This window comes from Schistocerca americana, chromosome X (assembly GCF_021461395.2).
Source record: "Schistocerca americana isolate TAMUIC-IGC-003095 chromosome X, iqSchAmer2.1, whole genome shotgun sequence".
Lineage (NCBI taxonomy): Eukaryota > Metazoa > Arthropoda > Insecta > Orthoptera > Acrididae > Schistocerca > Schistocerca americana.
Window position 1 is genome coordinate 973,550,756 of NC_060130.1, and position 20,436 is coordinate 973,571,191.

Sequence of the window (20,436 nt, forward strand, 5' to 3'; positions counted from 1 at the left end):
CGCCGAGCGACTGCGCCGAGGCCAGTGAGGTGCCGCTACACAGCTGGCGATTATTCGTTGCGGTGCGACACACTCTCCACGGTATAGACACCTGCATACATGGCGGTCGTTCGGCCACCAGTGGGACGACTTCTAGGTAATCGACAACGAGCGACAAGACCTTATGGGATTCACGCGAATGATTGCCTAAAACAGATGCTGGTTTCCAAGTTTGATACCAAGGTTTAATAGATCTCCAGTATGGCGTCTAAAGAGCCCCAGAGCTGTAACAGACTTGACGCTTCATAAGGATGGTTAAACTCAAGAGATCATGCGTAAATCTCTCTCTCTTTCTTAAATTCCTTGATAGGTTTCGCGTTTTCCGCGAATATACTGTATTTATTTTTTATCTGATCAGATCGCATTCGTGCCCTGCAAAATCGCATCAAATGTACCTAGAAGAGAAAATGGTACAGCTAACAGATGTCCAAATTTTCTTTCTTCAACAGATGGGGAAACGGGTATTATTTCGTTGTGCATGTGCTAATTAACGTGCAGACCATGCTGCCAAGAACGCCTGCAGGGAACACGACATGACACGGTGCGTCATTCCCCTATAAGCCCTCATTTCACTGCTGCAAAGGAGATAGATGCAGTTCTGGAAGGAATGGCTGACAGTGAGGGCTAACATGGCGCAGGTGGTGAAGCCAACTATCCAGCTATGACGTTCCTCATGCCGGTCTCACTGGTGGGAGGAAGTGGCCTTGACTCGCCTCCGAAGTGGGCACTGTATCCTCTCACAGGGCGTGCGATTCCTGTGACGTGCAAATCAATACGTGCCGCATTTTAGCTGAGTGTATTTTATATTGCGATTGGGTACTGAAAATTTAGGCGGGAATCTGCCCTCTGTTTTGGATTATACCGAGAAGAGTGTGCCAAGCTTTTAAAATTTGGCGAAGGTTTTGGATTCAGCCGAAAGCGTTTAGGCTGGAAATTTTTGTGAGCCACAGAGTGACTGTCTTATCGCCTTTATTCCAGTGATCATCCCGCAGTGGCTAGCTGATGTATCATGTATGTTCCTGCCACTGCCTTTTGCCTTTTACTGAACGTTTTGATTATGGCCACGTGATTTTCGTTGTTCTGTGCGGGAGTAAGAGTGATTTTTTTAAAGGCGTTCTTCATATGTTTCTTTGTAGTTCACGTTTCACTAATTTGGCGTCCTGTATTCGCAGTCATATCTTAAAATTTTAGTACAGGGGCTGAAGACCTTTAGGCGAGCGGCCACACTACCATATCATTATCATCATCATCATTTCATGCTGTACAACGTGTTCTTTTTCTTCTACCCATTGAGTTTTCTTAAACGCAATAAGAGACCACACATAACAGCGGAAAATACCCCTGTACCGTAGCACTGCCTCTTCCATACTTCACTGTTGTAACTACATACAATAGCAGGTAGCGTTAACCGTGATTCGTAGCTCCAAATCCCTCTTCTCCATTAGTCCAATGTAAGATCACTTCGTTCTTTACTCAAGTGTCGCTTAGCATTAACTTCAAACATACCTGGCTTATGTGGAGCCTTTTGACCGTTTTAACTCCCTACGTACAGCCGTTGTGCTCGCTGGGCTGTTAGTGACACATTCAAACTCACGAATGACGCCTTCCGCTGATTTGGTGCTAGTTTTTACAACAATCCTCCGCAATGTTCGAGGGTCCCTGACCGTGAATTTATGAAATGTTCGTGGTCCTGGTCTAGCTGTGGTTGATCCTTCGCATTTACACTTTACAGCAGTATGCCGGCCGGAGTAGCTGAGCGGTTCTAGGCGCTACAGTCTGGAACCGTGCGACCGCTACGGTCGCAGGTTCGAATCCTGCCTCGGGCATGGATGTGTGTCATATCCTTAGGTTAGTTAGGTTTAAGTAGTTCTAAGTTCTAGGGGACTGATGACCTCAGAAGTTAAGTCCCATAGTGCTCAGAGCCATTTGAACCATTTGAACCTTTTCAGCAGTATCATTGATAGTCGAATTTTGCACCATTATAAGGGTAAAAATGTCTCTCATGGATCTGATACTCTGGCGACATCCAATGACTAGTCCACGTTTGAAGCCACTGTGGTCCCTTGACCGCCGATTCTGCTGTTACTGTTTCTCCACTCACAAAGGAATACACCCCGGTTCCTTTTACTGTGACGGGTTCACGTCTTCTGCCATTTAGTTGTCGAATCCACGTTTCGTAGAGGTGTCCGGATACATTTCATCAGTTTATGTAATTTTTAATTAGGTGTTTTATCCGCATACGCGGTGTATATTGAACAGTCTTATCGTTTGTAAGTGGTACACTAACAATCGGAAACTGACTTTGACAACATGGCTTCGGCATACACTTGTGCCGCCAAAGACAAGTGGCGAAATATTCCTTAACTCACGTAGAGTACGGTACTCCCCGGTGAAATATAAGTTCCATCTTAAAAAATTGGTGTGGTGGTATACGGAGCCTGTGACACACAACGTTCTATTTGTCACACCCACTAGTTTATATTTACAGTATTGATGACAACCCGCTGGAAACAGTACCCCCCTAAAATATCTAGGAGAAACAGTCCGGAGCGACCTTAAGTGGAATGACCATATAAAACAAAAAGTGGGAAAAGCAGGTGCCAGACTCAGATTCATAGGAAGAATCTTAAGGAAATGTAACTCATCCACGAAAGAAGTGGCTTATGAGGCGCTTGTTCGACCCATTCTTGAGTATTGTTCATCCGTCTGGGATTCCTACCAGATAGGTGGAAATATCTAACTAAGAGCGGCATGTTTCATCACGGCATGGTTTAGTCGGCACGATAGCGTTACAGAGATGTTGGACGAACTCCTTTGGGAGACGTTACAAGAAAGGAGTTGTGCCTCACGGAGAGATTTACTATCGAAGTTTCCACAGAGCACTTTCCGGGAAGGGTCGGACACCGTATTACTTCCCCCAACATACGTCTCACGAAATATCCACGAGGAGAAAGTTCGAGTAATTAGAGCCAATGCAAAGGCTTACCGACAATCATTCTTCCCACGCCCTCTTAGCGAGTGGAACAGGGTTGGAGGGCTCAGCTAGTGGTACAATAAGTAACTTCCGCCACACACCACTAAGTGGCTTGCGGCGTATGCTGTAGATGTAGATCGTTGAGCATTTTATTTCATTTCAGCTTTCCACGAAAACAGCTACGAATTTTACTTGAAGTGGGATCAGAAGTGAAGATATTGCAAAATTCCGGTATATTGAGGATATGGAACCGGGGCATGTTGAGAGATTGAACGAAAGCGTCAGGAAGCTATGATATAAACAAGGGAAAGGAAAGCGTTAGTACACGAAAGAGTAGCTTTGAGAGAGGAAACAGTGATAGCAGCAGAGAAACACGGTGGTTGACGTCTAGATTGTATAGCAACTTTTGCAGAACACAACAGATATTGGATTTAATTGATGGAAGGAGAAAATATAAAAATGCAAGCGACCGGGTGAAAGGAATGCTCAGAAGAAATACGAAAAGCTGTTGAATAATTCTCGATTTTGCAAAAATTAAACAACGCTCTGGAGAAAAGAAGAGCAATTTTGTACAAAAACCAAAGTGCAGTTAAATGAGTGACATTGGGTTGTAGCCTATTCCACAAGTTATTCAGTCAGTACACAGCGAGCAAGTAGCAAAGGAAACCAACGATAGATTTTGAAACGTAATTAAAATTGAAGGAAAGGAAATAAAACTATTACTATATGTCCGCAACTTTATAGCTCTGTCAGATAGCGTTAAGGAGTTGGGATGTCAGGAGAAGGAAAGGAATTGTATCTTAAAGAGAGGTTATAAGACAAACATCAGGTGGAGGAAACGAAGTGTAAAGGAATGGTTGGGTTGGGTTGATTTGGGGGGAGGAGACCAAACTGCGAGGTCATCGGTCTCATCGGATTCGGGATGGATGAGGAAGGAAGTCGGCCGTGTCCTTTCAAAGCAACCATCGCGGCATCTGCCTGGAGGATTTAGAGAAACCACGGAAAACCTAAATCAGGACAGCAGGACGCGTGATTGAACAGTCGTCCTGCCGAATGCAAGTCCAGCGCCACCTCGCTCGAATTCGGGAGGACGACGGTTCAATCCCGCGTCCGCTAGTAGTAGGAGTTGAGGTTTACTGTTGGATAATTGAAATATCTGAGGAAAGCCGTGGTAGAGAGGATACGAAATGCACATTGGCAATAGCAAGAAATGCTTTTGCGATAATAACTTCTTAATATTTAATACAATTACAAGTTCTAAGATGTATTTTATGAAACTACTTGTCCAGAGTGTAGTCTTATAGAAAGTGAAACGTAGATGATATGCAGTGCAGACTAGCATTAAATAGAAGCTTGTGATACGTGATGCTACAGAATAATACTGAAGGTTATGTGACTAGATTAGTAAGTTAATAACTAGAATTGGGAAGAGCGGAAATTTACGGCATAATTTTACTAAAGGAAAGGATGCTTTTTATGTTGCTGTAATGTGTTTGTGTTGGAAATACAAGTTATACAATGCTCCTTCAGATTTGCTTGTATGTCAAGTTGACCACTGCCGTTATTCGGTAAATCGTGGTTCGAGTTCCAATATGGCACATAGATTCATGTACCACCTTTAAATAGTACAGCTGAAGTGAATTTAGATTCACCATTTGCGAATTAAATTTCGTAATATTAATAGAAGGGATGAATGGGCGAGACGCTCTCTGAGGTATCAATATTGTAATGGCAGAACGTTCGGGGTGAACATTGTTGACAGAGACCGAGATCTCACTATCTTAAGCAGATTCAAAACGCCGTAGTTTATAGTAGTTATTGATATAAAAATACCTCTGCGAGACAGATTACCGATAATAGCTGTATCAAATGTGTTGTCAAAGGATATTCTAACCAAACCAGATGCTTTTCAATACATTTAAATGCATAACTTCTAGCAGTAACTGTAGCACTAACGCACATGGAAATCTCTAACACTAGTAACACAAAATGAATGATTTTGGCCCATATTTATTCTCACCATGACTTAAAAGAGATAGCTAGAAACAACAGGTGTGTTACGCCATATTCGAGAAAGTTACCCAACTTCCACAATACGCCAAACTCTAAGCAGTATTAAACTTAATTTTATGTAGGAAGAACTACAGTACACAACATATTAAACTGCAAGGATAAAAAAGCTGTCTTGACGTAATCGTGCAGTACAGAAAATCACTAGCGTTGACCATAACAGATTTTTATTTGTGATGCAGGCAGCACTACAAAATTTAGAGTGATAGAATTCTACAAACGTCAACCTCCACAGTTACTGAAAATTAGCTAAGGGGTGGTCACGTGTACAAAGTAACGTCAGTAGTATTACGTATACCCAAGAAGAGGAATAAAGAAGTAGCCTGTTGGAAGCACTCAACGTCATAAGGTTTTAGTAGAAGCCCCATCAGTTTCTAAATTATCGGTTAGAGCTAAATGTATTCCCTCTCTTAAGTTTTACATCATCCAGTCAACAAACCGAACACAGTAAGAGCTTAGCGTCTATGACCATTTTAATTCCACATTTCACAAACTTCTGCCACAACATAAGTGCCATGCATAACTTATTTCGTTTGACGTACAGTCCGTGGTCTATTAATGTTATGTTTAATGTACTCTTCTTCCCTTAGGAACGCACAGACTCTCTTACCAGAATTTACGTTACATACGGTCTTTTTAAGTTTACTTCAATTTGTGGTCATTAATGTGTGTACTGGGAATCATACCACATAATCTATGTCCTTTAGCCTCTTTATCGGTGTGCAGTGTGTGCATTTTCCTTATTACTTATTCATACACATGTATGTTTTCGTTCTTTTGTATTTGTGCACGGCTCATTCTGAAAGCTGTAATTTAAAACGTTTCTATATTTACATTGCTATCAGGTTACCATCACGCTGCATGTTATATACAGAAGTTACAAAGAGAAAATATATGTATTTGGTCCAAAACAGTCTATGAACTAACTGTGAGGACTATTCCATACGTACAGGAATTAAACAAACCCCCTACACCCCTAATGAGCTGTAGAATGCAGATGTATTTGTAACTATGGCAGTAAATTCTTGTACTGCCAAATTACTTCATTCGTATTTTTGATAATCGTATCCTTAAAATATCATTTAATGACTACGAGAAAAGTATATTTAATATTGCTTCAGTATTGGAGAACATGAGATACAAAGGTAACAGTTTTGACTCTTCCGTAGAACGAAATTAAGTTTCATATTAACATTCGCAACTGCTGTATGGGTCTTTTGGACAGTAATGTAACGTAGGTAGGCCTATATGTTTCTCATGGAGTTCACACCCTAAAAGTGTACATCCGAGCGGAAGTTGTTTATACCGTTAGATCCTGCTATGGCGGCCTCACACTGCTCCAGGCTGAACGTTTGATTGCACTCGATTGAATCTAATTTTCCGAGATGCGTAGCAAACTGGTGACGGAGCCGATACGTATGTTACCGGTCGATTGACAAACTAATCACGCCAGAATCCATTTCCCCGTGATCTCGCCAGTCGATCGTTAATGCTAAGAGCAAATATTAATAAACTGGACGTTAACATTAATTAACTCTATCCGTACGGGAGTCTGTTCAATACGGGCAGAGGGATAATGCTGGATAGCGGCGTATATCTTGCGACGAGAGCCGTTGGCGTGGAATGCTATGCGCTTTCCTAACGGTGACCGAGGCACAGATTTAATACCAGCTCCAGGACAGCGGAGAAATTAATTTTCTCGCTACTCGTCTCTTCACGTTGCTAAAAAGTGGATCTTGTCAGCACTTACGATATTACCAAATTAGAAATTCTCATCGTATTCTAGACGCGATGTCAATAAAATGACAATATGACGTCAGTGTCAGAAGAGATGCCAGATATGAGGACGCTCTCCTGCTGCGCGCGTAGAGAATTAATTTCATCACAATTAACTTCTCTCACATGAGAGTAATGTCTACAAGAAATGTTTGTCTGTGTTATTTAATTTCGGAAGGTCTGTTGAAGAAACACTGATTCCTCTCACTGTGTTCGAAACACGACATTGAGAAGTATGTCTAAATACGAAATTAATGCATCTCAGAATATCTGTAGCTTGTAATACGACAGGAAGAATGTGAGAATAAACGAGACAGTAGACATATGCTAAGACTATACGTCGTGTCTCTTTGGAGTTCGGAGAAACATTAAAAATCACAATTGTATCAGAAAATGCTATTGGAATTGACTTTTTATGCACTGTACGGTGAAAACATTGATATGGAGATGTACAAATCACTTCCAAAGCATGCTATTACGCAACAGGAATGAGAGAAAATCGAATGTAAGCCATCCGGGAGCTCTCAAACAAGATTATTGGAAAGCTGAACATATAATATTACTTTAGTATTGCAGGAAACAATATCCTCATTTTTTCTTCCTTCTTCGTGTTTTTTGCAATTGATCTATAGTGCCCAAGTTGTCTTTATACATACAATTTGTCTGTGCTCCAACCTGATGATAACTTAATACTGCAGTAGGATATTGCAGTAACAGTGTTAGAGTTTGGATGCAATGTTCCTTCAGACATGAATGCATGCATGCATATTTGAGGGAACATTGTATAACGAGAATTGTCAGTACGTACAGTGTACAATAACATAATAAGCATCTTTCCTTCAAGTAAAATTGTGCTCTAAATTTCCTCTCTCCCCAGTTCTAGCCAGTACCTTATCTGATCTAGTCGTATAATCTTCAGCATGCAGATCAGGTACTGCTGCGACTGCAGCCGTTATTAAATACACGAAATGTATTCGCATTGGCGACATGGAGAACCGTCAGCTGTATACTGGAATGACAACAACGAAAATTTTCACCGAACTGGGACTTACCGCGAGCAGTCGCCTGATCAATATGCTATCCGAGCACGCCTCACTCCCAGTCTCGAACTTCCACTTGCTGTCAAGCATGTCTGTACAACTTACACTCGTACATTCATTATGTATACTGCCGTAAAGCGGATACATTTCAGTTGAAAGTCGCTTGTCCATTTTCGGCGTACAAATACGATAGTGCAGTGCCAGAGGTGCAACATCATGTTCCTTCCAACATGCATGCATACGGTCCCATATCAAGAGGTAAGGGAAATACTAACCGACCTTTGTGCATGCTGGAAGAGCGTAGGTAGTCGCAGTTTAGCCATCATCAAATCACTCAGCTTCAGATGGCTCCAGTGATATGAAGCAGTGAAAAATCCACTTCAGCTTCGCCAGAACTAACACTTATTTGTATCGGAGGAAATGGAGAGAAACAGGCTACACTGAAATTCACTCCATGGCAGTGATAATGAAAGGCAAAATGTAATGCAGGGAGGATGCTGCTCGTAGGTTATCACCAAATAAACTTGTTCAATTGAGGAATGATTTGCTTTACACAATTTAATGATGCTGTGATCTTTTTTTTTTTTTTTTTTTTTTTTTTTTTTTTTTTTTTTTTTATATCATTTTCGGAAAGACAGCTCATCTTCCTCTGGTCTTCTCGCTATTGAAGAATATAATGTCTGTTTGTTACAGTCTCACAAGTGTCTTTGTAAATATTGAGAACAATGTTTTCCATTTAAGTCTTTCCTTTTCTCATTATTACAAAAGTTAAGGTAATCTTTGCGACATGTAACTGTAATAGTTATTTCAGGATTGATTTCAAAATTTAAATGATTCAGTTATTATAGCAATATGTATAGAAGCTCGTCATAGTTTTGTAAGCTATTTGGTACTGGCGTAAAAGAATGAAGCTGCGGCTTGTTTCATCATTTTCGTCTTTACACCATGCAGTCAAAAGAATATTTCAGCAGTCTGTGACTCTCGTATTTAATCCTAGCAATAAATGAAGCTACAAATCTGATTTCGACTTAAGTTTCCACATCAAAGTAATTTATGTTATATGACTACTGATAATCAATTCGTTACAGCAGAAAAAGATAATAATTGACTTGCGACTACAATAGATTTACAGGAGCAGTTTCTCAAGATACGCACGACTCGGTCCTCCATAAAATATTCAGTGTTGACAAACTGCCTATTGGCTTCTGCCTCGGGTTCGTCGGCCGACGTTCATCTAATGATTTTTCTGACGTTTCGCCAGCACGAGTGGCTGGCATTGTCAAAGCTTCACCCTCCATTGCCAGTGGTGAACTGGAGGCGAGCTAAAAAAAAGAGATGGGGCCCCTCCACGCCCGCACCAACGTGGTGACCAAACCAAAAGTTCTACTGTCACCTCCGTAACCATGTTAGTTATCTAGTAAGTGGATCACAGGATGCTGGGCTGTGATGTTGTCCGTGCGTCTGGGTAAGGCTACGCATTAACACGGTCCATCAGGTGACAGATAGTGGACGAAACGCGAGTGAGGGTAGCGATTTGAAGAGCAGAGGGAAAAAAGTGCCATGGCTCGTGCCGTGGGAAAAAAACCTCTGCGACAGTGGGATGGGTAGTAAGAGCAGTAGTGGCTTACTAGCTGCGATAGTTCATGCAAGGTTGGATTTGTTAGTATAGGTATCATGCATCATTACCATGACAGGCGATGGCGATGTGTCCCAGTTGCTGCTGCTGCTGCATTCCTGGAACAATCAAGATCGTTATACAGTAGTGGGAGATAGGCCATAGATCATCTCGCTGTGTGGGGGATGGGTGGAGCTTGTTTGCATGCAGTGTACGGTACGGCTTCCCTGTGTGGTGCCAGTTATTCGGCAGTGTATTCCAGCTGGATATCCAGTAATGGCGTCTGATTAACAGGGGCTCGCCTGTGCCGTTATGTTTGCGTATGCTTGGCCATAGATGTTATGTCCTTACAAGTATGTCTTTTGGTCTTTTATGTTTCCATCTATGGTTGTGATCGTAGTTCCCCAGATTCAGAATAAACGGGTTCTGCGAATGTCTGGAGTTTCTGTATAGTCTTGTGGTGAGTTTGTTGATTACCTCCGTGAGAGTCTCAAGTCGGTATTCCCGGTGAAGGTCCGCGATGCGTGTGTATCGTGGAGCATTGCTTATGATTTTGAGTACTTTGTTTTGTATGAGCTGCAGACGGCGCAGGCGTGTAGGCGCAGCGTATCCCCAGACAGGAGCTGCGTACGTCATCAGGGGTCGGATAAGTGTCATGTACATGGACCTCGACACCCTTCTGTTCAGTGTGCTACGCCTGTTGAGCATAGGATAGAGCTGTTTGAGTCTCGCGCTAGCTCGGTTGGTCATGTGTTGTATGTGGTCCCCCCAGAGTAATTTCCGGTCCAGGCAGACACCGAGGTATTTGACTTTCTCACGGAAACGTATTGGACGTGCATGTAGAGTTATTGGTCTGCAGTAGCGGTGTTTGCGCAGTTGCTTCGGTCTTCTAGTGAACAGAACGGCTTCGCACTTGTCGACGTTTACTCTAACACGCCATTTCTCCAACCAAGGCTCGGCCACTCTGAGTGCAGTCTGTAGGCGTGACGTAATGTTTGATGGTTTCCAATCTTGCGCAAGGATGGCTGTGTCATCCGCGTAGATTGCCATCATTGTGTTGTGTGTGGTTGGGAGATCGTTTATGTAGAGGTTAAACAGTAGGGGCCCTAGGATGCTTCCCTGGGGCACTCCCGCGTGTATACCGTGTTGTGTTGATTGTTTTCCCTGCACGTCAGTGTTGAAACTCCTGTCTGTGAGGTATGAGTGTATTAGACGCAGCAGCCCGTCAGGGAATCCCGCGTCTCTGAGTTTGCGGATGAGGCCGTTGTGCCATAGACGGTCCAAAGCCTTTTCGATGTCCAGGAACACTGCCCCTGTAGCTTTGCTTATGTTGAAGCCATGTGTTATATGTTCAACGACCCGTAGGAGTTGTTGTGTTGTGGAGTGGTGATTCCTGAAGCCGAATTGCTCCGGTCTCAGGATGTCATTTGTTATGCAGTGCCTAGTGATGCGTTTGAGAATCACCTTCTCAACAATCTTACTGAGCGAACCCAGAAGGCTGATGGGTCAGTAATTTTGTGGGAGGCTGTGGTCTTTCCCCGGCTTCCTGAACATCAGGACCTTGGCTGCCTTCCAAAAGGCGGGGAAGTGTTGGTGTTTTAGTATGGCATTCGTTATGTGTGTTAGGTACTCAGTTGCTTTATCCGTGAACTACTGGAGGACACGGTTTTGAATGCCATCATGACCAGGGGCTTTCCTAGCAGCGGAATGCATTATAGCCCAGGAGACTTCGGCTGTGCTAGCATGTCGAATGTCGTCGCGCGATGGTTGGGCTATAATGCGTGTAACCTCTTGGTCAGTAGCAAGTGTGAACACTGGATCTGATGGTACCAGATTCGATGTGAATGACGCTGCGAGTGTTCGAGCCATTAGTTCTGCTTTCTCTTCCGCTGAGTATGCAGGTCCGTCAGGCCCTTGAAGCGTTGGGGTGTATATTTTCTCCCTGGTGAAGTGTCGGGCTAGCTGCCACACGCCAGGTCGTGCGGTGTCCTGCCCTTCGAGTTTTTGATTCCACTGTTGTGTTCTATGTGTTTGTATTTTATCGTGTATGATGCCCTGTAGTCCGTTAATGTGCCGTTTGAAGTACGGACGCCTGGTGCGCTGCCATTGTCTCCTGAGGCGATTCCTCATTGAGATTAGGCCCAGGATTTCCAGGGGCAGGGCCGCACTGCGTTGTTGTGAGGTGCGATCAGGTATGGTGCCTGCCATTGCGTCCCGGACGGCGTTAGTGAGGGTTTCTACTGCCTCGTCAATTTGTCCTGTTTCGTTGATTTCGTGTATAGGTGGGATGTGGCTATCAAGCGTTTGCTTGAACAATGTCCAATTCGCCCGCCCGTAGTCCAACATCTTGCGTTGTTCCGTGTGCTGCAGTGTTTCCTCAATGTATAGTATTACAGGTTGGTGGTTTGAGGGCAGATCGTTTTCAACGGCAACGTTGAGTGTCGCTGTAATGCCCTTGATGAGGGCCATGTCTATCACGTCTGGCCTGTGTCCCCTATGATAGGGAATGTGCGTCGGTTCAGTCGGCGCTAGTATAATGTAGTTTCTACCTAGCGAATGTTCGTACAGTTTTTTGCCGTTGGGATTTCGTATGTGTGAATTCCATTCTGGGTGTTTTGCGTTCAGATCTCCAGCGACTATTACTCGCGGTGAAATGTTGAGTAATGTGCTGATATCACGTGTTGAGATGCCTACAGGGCTGTTGTATACCGATATCAGTGTGGTGTAGGCTCCGTTGAACTTGACTCTGGCGGCCGTAGCCTCGATTTTTTCCAGTTCAGGGAGCTCTATGTTTGTGTGCTCAATGTCTTTGTGTATGACGATTGCAGTTCCACCTGCCACGGCGTCGCCCGGTCGGTCGGTACTATAGACACAATAGCCAGGAAAGTTTAATTGTTTGTGCGGTTTAAGTTTAGTCTCGCTCAGTAGCGCGACAAGGATTCCCTTGCGCTCCATGAACGCGGCAAATTCTGCCCTTTTGTTGTGGATCGAGTCTGCATACCAGAACAGGATCCGTGATAGTGTATGCGGGTCTGCGTTAGGGGCCGGGTGTGGTATATTATTCATGTAAGAGTGTGAAAGAGTGTTGTGATGGCAGTGTGTATGACAGCCCAGTATTGCCCGAGTTCGGCGCTCATGAGCTGAGTGATGAGTGTAGTGACGGCCGTCAGCACCTTGGTAAGGATTTGAACGGTCGTGTGTCGGGGGAATAGTGTTTCCAGTATTCCGCCAGGTGGTGTGTTGGTGTTGGGTGTGGCAGCCTGAGGTGCTGTTGTGGAGTTAGCGGCCGCTTGTGCGGGTATTGGTGTGTTGTTAGGAGCGGCATTTGTGCTTTGTGACAGAGGTTGTGGCGCCTGTGTTACTTCTGTGGTGAGGGGGATGGTAGTGTGAGTTACAGTCTCAGTGTCTTGTTGACTGTTTTCCTGTGTGTTGCTGTTCTGTTGTTGCTGTGTGGCCTGTTGTGGTGATTTCGTGTTCCCCGCCCTGTGTTTGCGTGTACGTCTATTCCTCCTCTGGGCTTGGGGTTCGGGGGGTTCTTGTGTGGGTGTGTTTACCTGTATATGGTGCGTTTCTTCGCAGCACGTGATTTCCGGGAGTGGGGTCGTGTTGTTTGGGGGCATAGGTGTTGGTACCGATGCTTGTTGGGTTTCAGGTGTTGCCTGTGGTTGTTGTGTGGCTGTTGCAGCGGTTGTTTCACGTCTGTGTGTAGGGCGCTGAGGTTCCGCAGCCTGTGCCGTTCCGCCAGGGCGTGCCACCGTGGCAAACGTTACGCCGTTCCTTACTGGGTTCGGCGCTGGCCTTGGGCGTGGTATGTCGTACAGTACCCTGCTTTTGTCTTGTTTTCGCTTCAGCGCCTGTTTGTATGAGTTGCACTGCCTGAAGTTTGCCGCATGGGGCCCACCGCAGTTGGCACAGCGTCGCTGGTTTGGCTGTATTTGTGTGCATGTGTTGGATCTGTGATTGCCAGCGCATCCGCGGCAGGGAGTTGCCAGGCCGCAGCGGAGGGCCGAGTGGCCGAACCGCTGGCAGTTGTTGCATTGTTGGGGGACGTTGGGTGGTTCGCAGAGTTCTACACGTACGTCCATCCGCAGAAAGCTCTTTATCTGCAGGATGGCGCGGGAATCAGCCGTGTCGGCTAACTCAACCATGTAGTGTGGTAACGGTGCGTGTGTACGGAACCCTGTCATCCGGGAGGCACTTTTACAGTCGAATCCCAGATAACAAAGGGCCGCATGTACTGTCTCGTTGGGGGTGCTTGGGTCCACTTCCTTGATCACGTACTGCTGGGTTCTCTCGTCCAGCGTTCTGTACGTGTAATGTTCGATCTTCCGATCTTTGAGGAAGGTCAGAAGATCTTTATATTCGTTGTCTGTGGCAACGTACAGTGAGGCCCTATCCCCCGAGTACTTTGCATGTAATGTGCTGTTTATGTGCCTCTCCGCGAATGCAGCGTTAAGGGCACTAAGGTTCCCGTAGTTTTGCATAACAACTGGGGGGAAACCAGTCTTGTGTTGTGTGGGCACTGCTGTGGCTTTGTGTGCTTTGTTGTTGTTCGCCACAGTTGTGTTTGCGTTTTGTTTTGTGTTAATGCTGCTAGCCTGAGATGAGCTAGTGGGTGTAGGCAACAGCGCCTTTCGGTTGCCTAGCGAGTTTGGTTGCTCGCTTGTTTGTGCTGGTGTTTTTTTGGGTCTGCGTTTTGGGCCCTCCACCTGCCAGGGCTCTGTGTAGTGGTTTTCTGTATCCACATCCGCCACTGCTGCCTCGGTCTCTTGAGGCTGCGGCGCCGGTGGGAGAATGGTACATGACTGTCCAGTGACAGGTGAGTGTAAAGTGATGTTTAGTGTAGTTGTTTTGGTGGGAGAGACGTCCGCCTCGAAAAGTTCGGTGATTAGCCGGTGCGACTCGAGCTGCTTTTGCGCTTTCGCGCCAAGCTGTCGAGCGTCGCCAGCCGCTCCCTTGGAGGCGAGCTCGCGGCCGCAGACTATATGTACCTGGAGCGCCAACGTCCGAGGGCTTCTCCGCGGCCATTTCCGGTGCGGTTCTCCTCTTGCTACCTGCGACGGTCGTTCGCTGCAGTACGGGCAGTCAGGATCCGTTTACCTTAAGGCTTTCCTCTTTCTTGTTGAAACTGTTCGCGTGTTTATGGATTTCTACAGCTTCTCTGAACAAGCGCGTGTGATAGTGCTTCTCTACAGCTAGAATTTCCGTGTCGGCGAGTTTTATTACGTGGTCGGTCTCATTCAGTGCGTGCTCTGCCACGGCCGATTTCTCCACCGGCCCCAACCTGCAATGTCGCTTATGCTCTTTGATCCTGGTGTTAATTGATCGTCCAGTCATTCCGACATCAATTAACACCAGGATCAAAGAGCATAAGCGACATTGCAGGTTGGGGCCGGTGGAGAAATCGGCCGTGACAGAGCACGCACTGAATGAGACCGACCACGTAATAAAATTCGCCGACACGGAAATTCTGGCTGTAGAGAAGCGCAATCACACGCGCTTGTTCAGAGAAGCTGTAGAAATCCATAAACACGCGAACAGTTGCAACAAGAAAGAGGAAAGCCTTAAGGTAAACGGATCCTGACTGCCCGTACTGCAGCGAACGACCGTCGCAGGTAGCAAGAGGAGAACCGCACCGGAAATGGCCGCGGAGAAGCCCTCGGACGTTGGCGCGCCAGGTACATATAGTCTGCGGCCGCGAGCTCGCCTCCAGTTCACCACCGGCAATGGAGGGTGAAGCTTTGACAATGCCAGCCACTCGTGCTGGTGAAACGTCAGAAAAATCAATAGATGAACGTCGACCGAAGAACCCGAGACAGAAGCCAATAGGCAGTTTGTCAACAAGTGGCCACGAAAGCCTTAACAATTTTGTATTCAGTGTTGAACCAAAAAATTAAAAACATCTGTTCAGTAGTGCGTTGGTCCAACACTGCAGCGAAATACAGCAGCGCTCCTGCATCGAATGGATTCGAAAAGAGCTTGGTAGATTTCTAAAAGTATGTGCACAAGATATCTACAGCCAGGCCATGCAATTATCAAATATTACGGTTAGGTGCTTTGTGCAGGTGAAACTGTTGCCCAATAGGATATTAGATATATTTCATTGGGATCAGTTCAGGTGAATTTGGCTGTCAAGGCATCATTTAATATCTGGGATTGTAAAACAGTTAAGATCCTTAGACGCCAGGAAGGCATCTGGCTCAGACGGTATTCCCGTCAGATTTTATGTTGACTATGCTACAAATGTAGCACCATTATTATCCATCATCTATCAGAGATCACTGGAACAGCAGAAAGTTCCACGGGACTGGAAGAAGGCCCAGGTCACAGCAATCTATAGAAAGGGTAGAAAATCGGATGCACATAATTACCGGCCAATTTCACTGACATCGATTTGTTGTAGAATCATGGAACATATTTTGTGTTCAGACATAATGACCATTCTAGACTCTGAGAAGCTCATATGCAGAAAGCAGCACGGTTTTAGTGAACAGCGGCCATACATGACACACACACACACACACACACACACACACACACACACACAAATGCTTCAAATGGCTCTGAGCACTATGGGACTTAACATCTGACGTCATCAGTCCCCTAGAACTTTGAACTACTTGAACCTAACTAACGTAAGGACATTCCATACATCCATGCCCGAGGCAGGATTCGAACCTGTGACCGTAACGGCAGCGCGGTTCCAGACTGAAACGCCTAGAACCGCTCGGCCACACTGGCCGGCCATGCGAGACGCAGCTGGCCCTCCTTGTGCATGATATACAACAGGCTCTAGATACCGGATCCCAGGCTGATGCCATATTCCTCGACTTCCGAAAGGCATTCGACTCAGTTCCGCACTGTCGCTTGCTCCAAAAAGTGCGCGCTTACGGTCTATCCGATGACGTATGCGGTTGGATAGAAAGTTTTCTAACAGATAGAGAGCCGTATGTCATCTGGAATGGGGAGACTTCAACAGAAACAAGAGCAAAATCAGGTGTGCCCCAGGACAGTGTAATAGGTTAGCTGCTTTTTACGATTTACATAAACGATCTGGTTGATAGTATTGACAGTGGCATTAGACTGTTTGCCGATAATGCTGTAGTCTACAGGAAAGTAGTATCTCACGAATGATGTGAACAAGTCAATGAGGATTTGCAGAAAGTAAATGCGTGGTGTAATGACTGGCAGTTGTCTCTCAATATTAGTAAGTGTAACCTGCTGCGTATAACAAAGCTAAAATCCCCATTAATGTACAAAATAAATGCCTAGTCTTTGCAAGCGGTAACATCCGTCAAGTATCTGGATGTGACTATTCGAAATGATCTCAAACGGAACACTCAGATTACACAAGTAACGGGTAAAGCGAACTCTAAATTGCGGTTGATTGGTAGAATCCTGAAGCGATGCAGTCCTTCAACAAAGGAGATTGCTTACAATACATTAGTTCGTCCACTCTTAAAGTACTGTTGGAATGTATAGGACCCTTCCCAGTTGGGTCTGATTCAAGAGACTGAGTACGTCCAAAGAAGAGCGGCAAGATTCGTGATTGGTACATTTAGCTATCGCGAGAGCGTTACATATCTGATGGAAAGTTTGAAGTGGGACACATTTGCAGATAGACGGCGGGCAAAACGGAAGGGGCTGCTCACTAAATTGCAAAATCCGATCTCCGCCGAGGAAGTAGAGCATGTATTATTACCACCAAATTTCACATCGGGCAATGATCACCATTAAAAGATAATGGAAGTTAGAGCTCGTACTGAGGCGTTCAGACAGGCGTTCTTCCCTCGCGCGATCCGTGAGTGGAATAAAGGGGGAGGGGGGGGGGGGGAAATATGACTTTGGCGCTAATAGTGCCCTCCACCACACACAGCTTGGTGGCTAGCGGAGTACACAGGATGGTCCATTGATAGTGACCGGCCCAAATATCTCACGAAATAAGCATCAAACGAAGAAACTACAAGGAACGACACTCGTCTAGCTTGAAGGAGGAAACCAGATGGCGCTATGGTTGGCCCGATAGATGGCGCTGCCATAGGTCAAACGGATATCAATTGCGTTTTTTTGAATAGGAAACCCGACTTTTTATTACATATTCGTGTAGTATGTAATGAAATATGAATGTTTTAGTTGGACCACTTTCTTCGCTTTGTGATAGATGGCGCTGTAATAGTCACAAACGTATAAGTACGTGGTATCACGTAACATTCCGCCAGTGCGGACGGTATTTGCTTCGTGATACATTACCCGTGTTAAAATGGACCGTTTACCAATTGCGGAAAAGGTCGATATCGTGTTGATGTACGGCTATTGTGATCAAAATGCCCAACGGACGTGTGCTATGTATGCTGCTCGGTATCCTGGACGACATCATCCAAGTGTCCTGACCGTTCGCCGGATAGTTACGTTATTTAAGGAAACAGGAAGCGTTCAGCCTCATGTGAAACGTCAACCACCACCTGCAACAAATGATGATCTCCAAGTAAGTGTTTTAGCTACTGTCGTGGCTAATTCGCACATCAGTAGCAGGCAAACTTCGCGAGTATCGGGAATCTCAAAAATGTCGGTGTCGAGAATGCTACATCAACATCGATTGCACCCGTACCATATTTCTATGCACTAGGAATTGCATGGCGACGCCTTTCAACGTCGTGTACAGTTCTGCCACTAGGCACAAGAGAAATTACGGGACGATTACAGATTTTTTGCACGCTTTGTATTTTGCTAGGAAGTGTCATTCACCAACAGCAGTAACGTAAAGCGGCCTAATATGCACTACTGGGCAATGGAAAATCCACGATGGCTGCGACAAGTGGAACATCTTCGACCTTGGGGCGGTGCGGCAATATGGAAGGAAAGATAATTGGCCCACATTTTATCGATGGCAATCTAAATGGTGCGCCCGCATCTCGTGGTCGTGCGGTAGCGTTCTCGCTTCCCACGCCCGGGTTCCCGGGTTCGATTCCCGGCGGGGTCAGGGATTTTCTCTGCCTCGTGATGGCTGGGTGTTGTGTGCTGTCCTTGGGTTAATTAGGTTTAAGTAGTTCTAAGTTCTAGGGGACTGATGATCAAAGATGTTAAGTCGCATAGTGCTCAGAGCCATTTGAACCATTTAAAAAAAAAAAAAATCTAAATGGTGCAATGTATGCTGATCTACGTAATGTTCTACTGATGTTACTACAAGGCGTTTCGCTGCATGACAGAATGGCGATGTACTTCCAACGTGATGGATGTCCGGCACATAGCTCACGTGCGCTTAAAGCGGTATTGAATAGCATATTTCATGACAGGTGGATTCGTCGTCAAAGCACCATATGAAGGCCCGCACGTTCACCGGATCTGACGTCTTCGGATATCTTTCTGTGTGGAAAGTTGAAGGATATTTGCTATCGTGATCCACCGACAACGCCTGCCAACATGCGTCAGCGCGTTGTCAATGCATGTGTGAACATTACGGAAGGCGAACTGTTCGCTGTTGAGAGGAATGACGTTACACGTATTGCCAAATGCATTGAGTTTGACGGATTTCATTTTGAGTATTTATTGCATTAATGTGGTATTTACAGGTAATCACGCTGTAACAGCATGCGTTCTCAGAAATGATAAGTTCACAAAGGTACATGTGTAAGTAGGCTGTTTATGTTTTCTTATTGGCAACGTTATGTAGCGCTGTGTATGAAAATCACTGGCTGTGCTGTGTGCAGTCTGTGGCTAGTTGGCATTGTTGTCTGCCATTGTAGTGTGGGGCAGCGGCAGGTGGATGTTAACAGCGCGTAGCATTGGGCAGTTGGGGGTCAGCCGCCAGCAGTGGTGCTGTGGGGAGAGAGATGGCGGAGTTTTAAAATTTGTAAGACTGGATGTCATGAACTGCTATGTATATTATGATTTTTCAACACTATTAAAGTAAATACATTGTTTGCTCTGTATTAAAATCTTTCATTTGCTAACTATGCCTATCAGTAGTTAGTGCCTTCCATAGTTTGAATCTTTTATTTAGCTGGCAGTAGTGGCGCTCACTGTATTGCAGTAGTTCGAGTAACGACGATTTTTGTGAGGTAAGTGATTTGTGAAAGGTATAGGTTAATGTTAGTCAGGGATATTCTTTTGTAGGGATTATTGAAAGTCAGATTGCGTTGCGCTAAAAATATTGTGTGTCAGTTTAAACACAGTCATGTATAATTGTTCTAAGGTGATGTTTCATATGGCAACCCTGCCAGGATACCTCACTGGTATCTTCTGATTCTTTTTCTTGTAGTTTGTGTAATTAGCGTAGATTTTGTTTATTGCTAGCGCGTAATTGTAGAGAGAATCTCCTTTGTAGTTACAGTCTTTCATTGTTGTACAGTAAAACAGGTGTGGAACGCATGTAAATTTGCACCAAGTATTTCGCAGCTTGCAATTAACTAGATATCATTTTCAGCGCTATGCTAATGTGTTCTCTTATTTTCTGTGTTATCGTGTGAAATATTGTGACAATAATGGTGTGTGAAAAACGTAATACTAGGCTCCAAAGTAAACTGAGAAATGACAGTGAAGACAAAAGCAGTGTGTAAGCGCCACCATGTAATGAATTAACTAATATTCAAAGTAGTAATTTGGTAACTGTGCATAGGGAAATGGAGCGGGCGGCAAATTATGGCGTAGACAGTGAAACAAATAGTGAACAGGGTTGCATTATCGATCGATCCGTCGGCAACAGCTCGCCTCAGGAATCCGAAATGACAGGACACAATCTTGCAAATACTGTAGATTGAGGTTTTGGGTACTCACTGTTTTCTCAAATAAGCCAAGACACATTTTCTGCTTGTCAAAATGTGAATGTTGCCGGTGCAAATTCGCTGCCGAAAAGCACTGAGGAGCATGTTTCAGACACCAGTACATTGTTGTTGCAATTAATACAAGAAATGGGACAAAAGCTT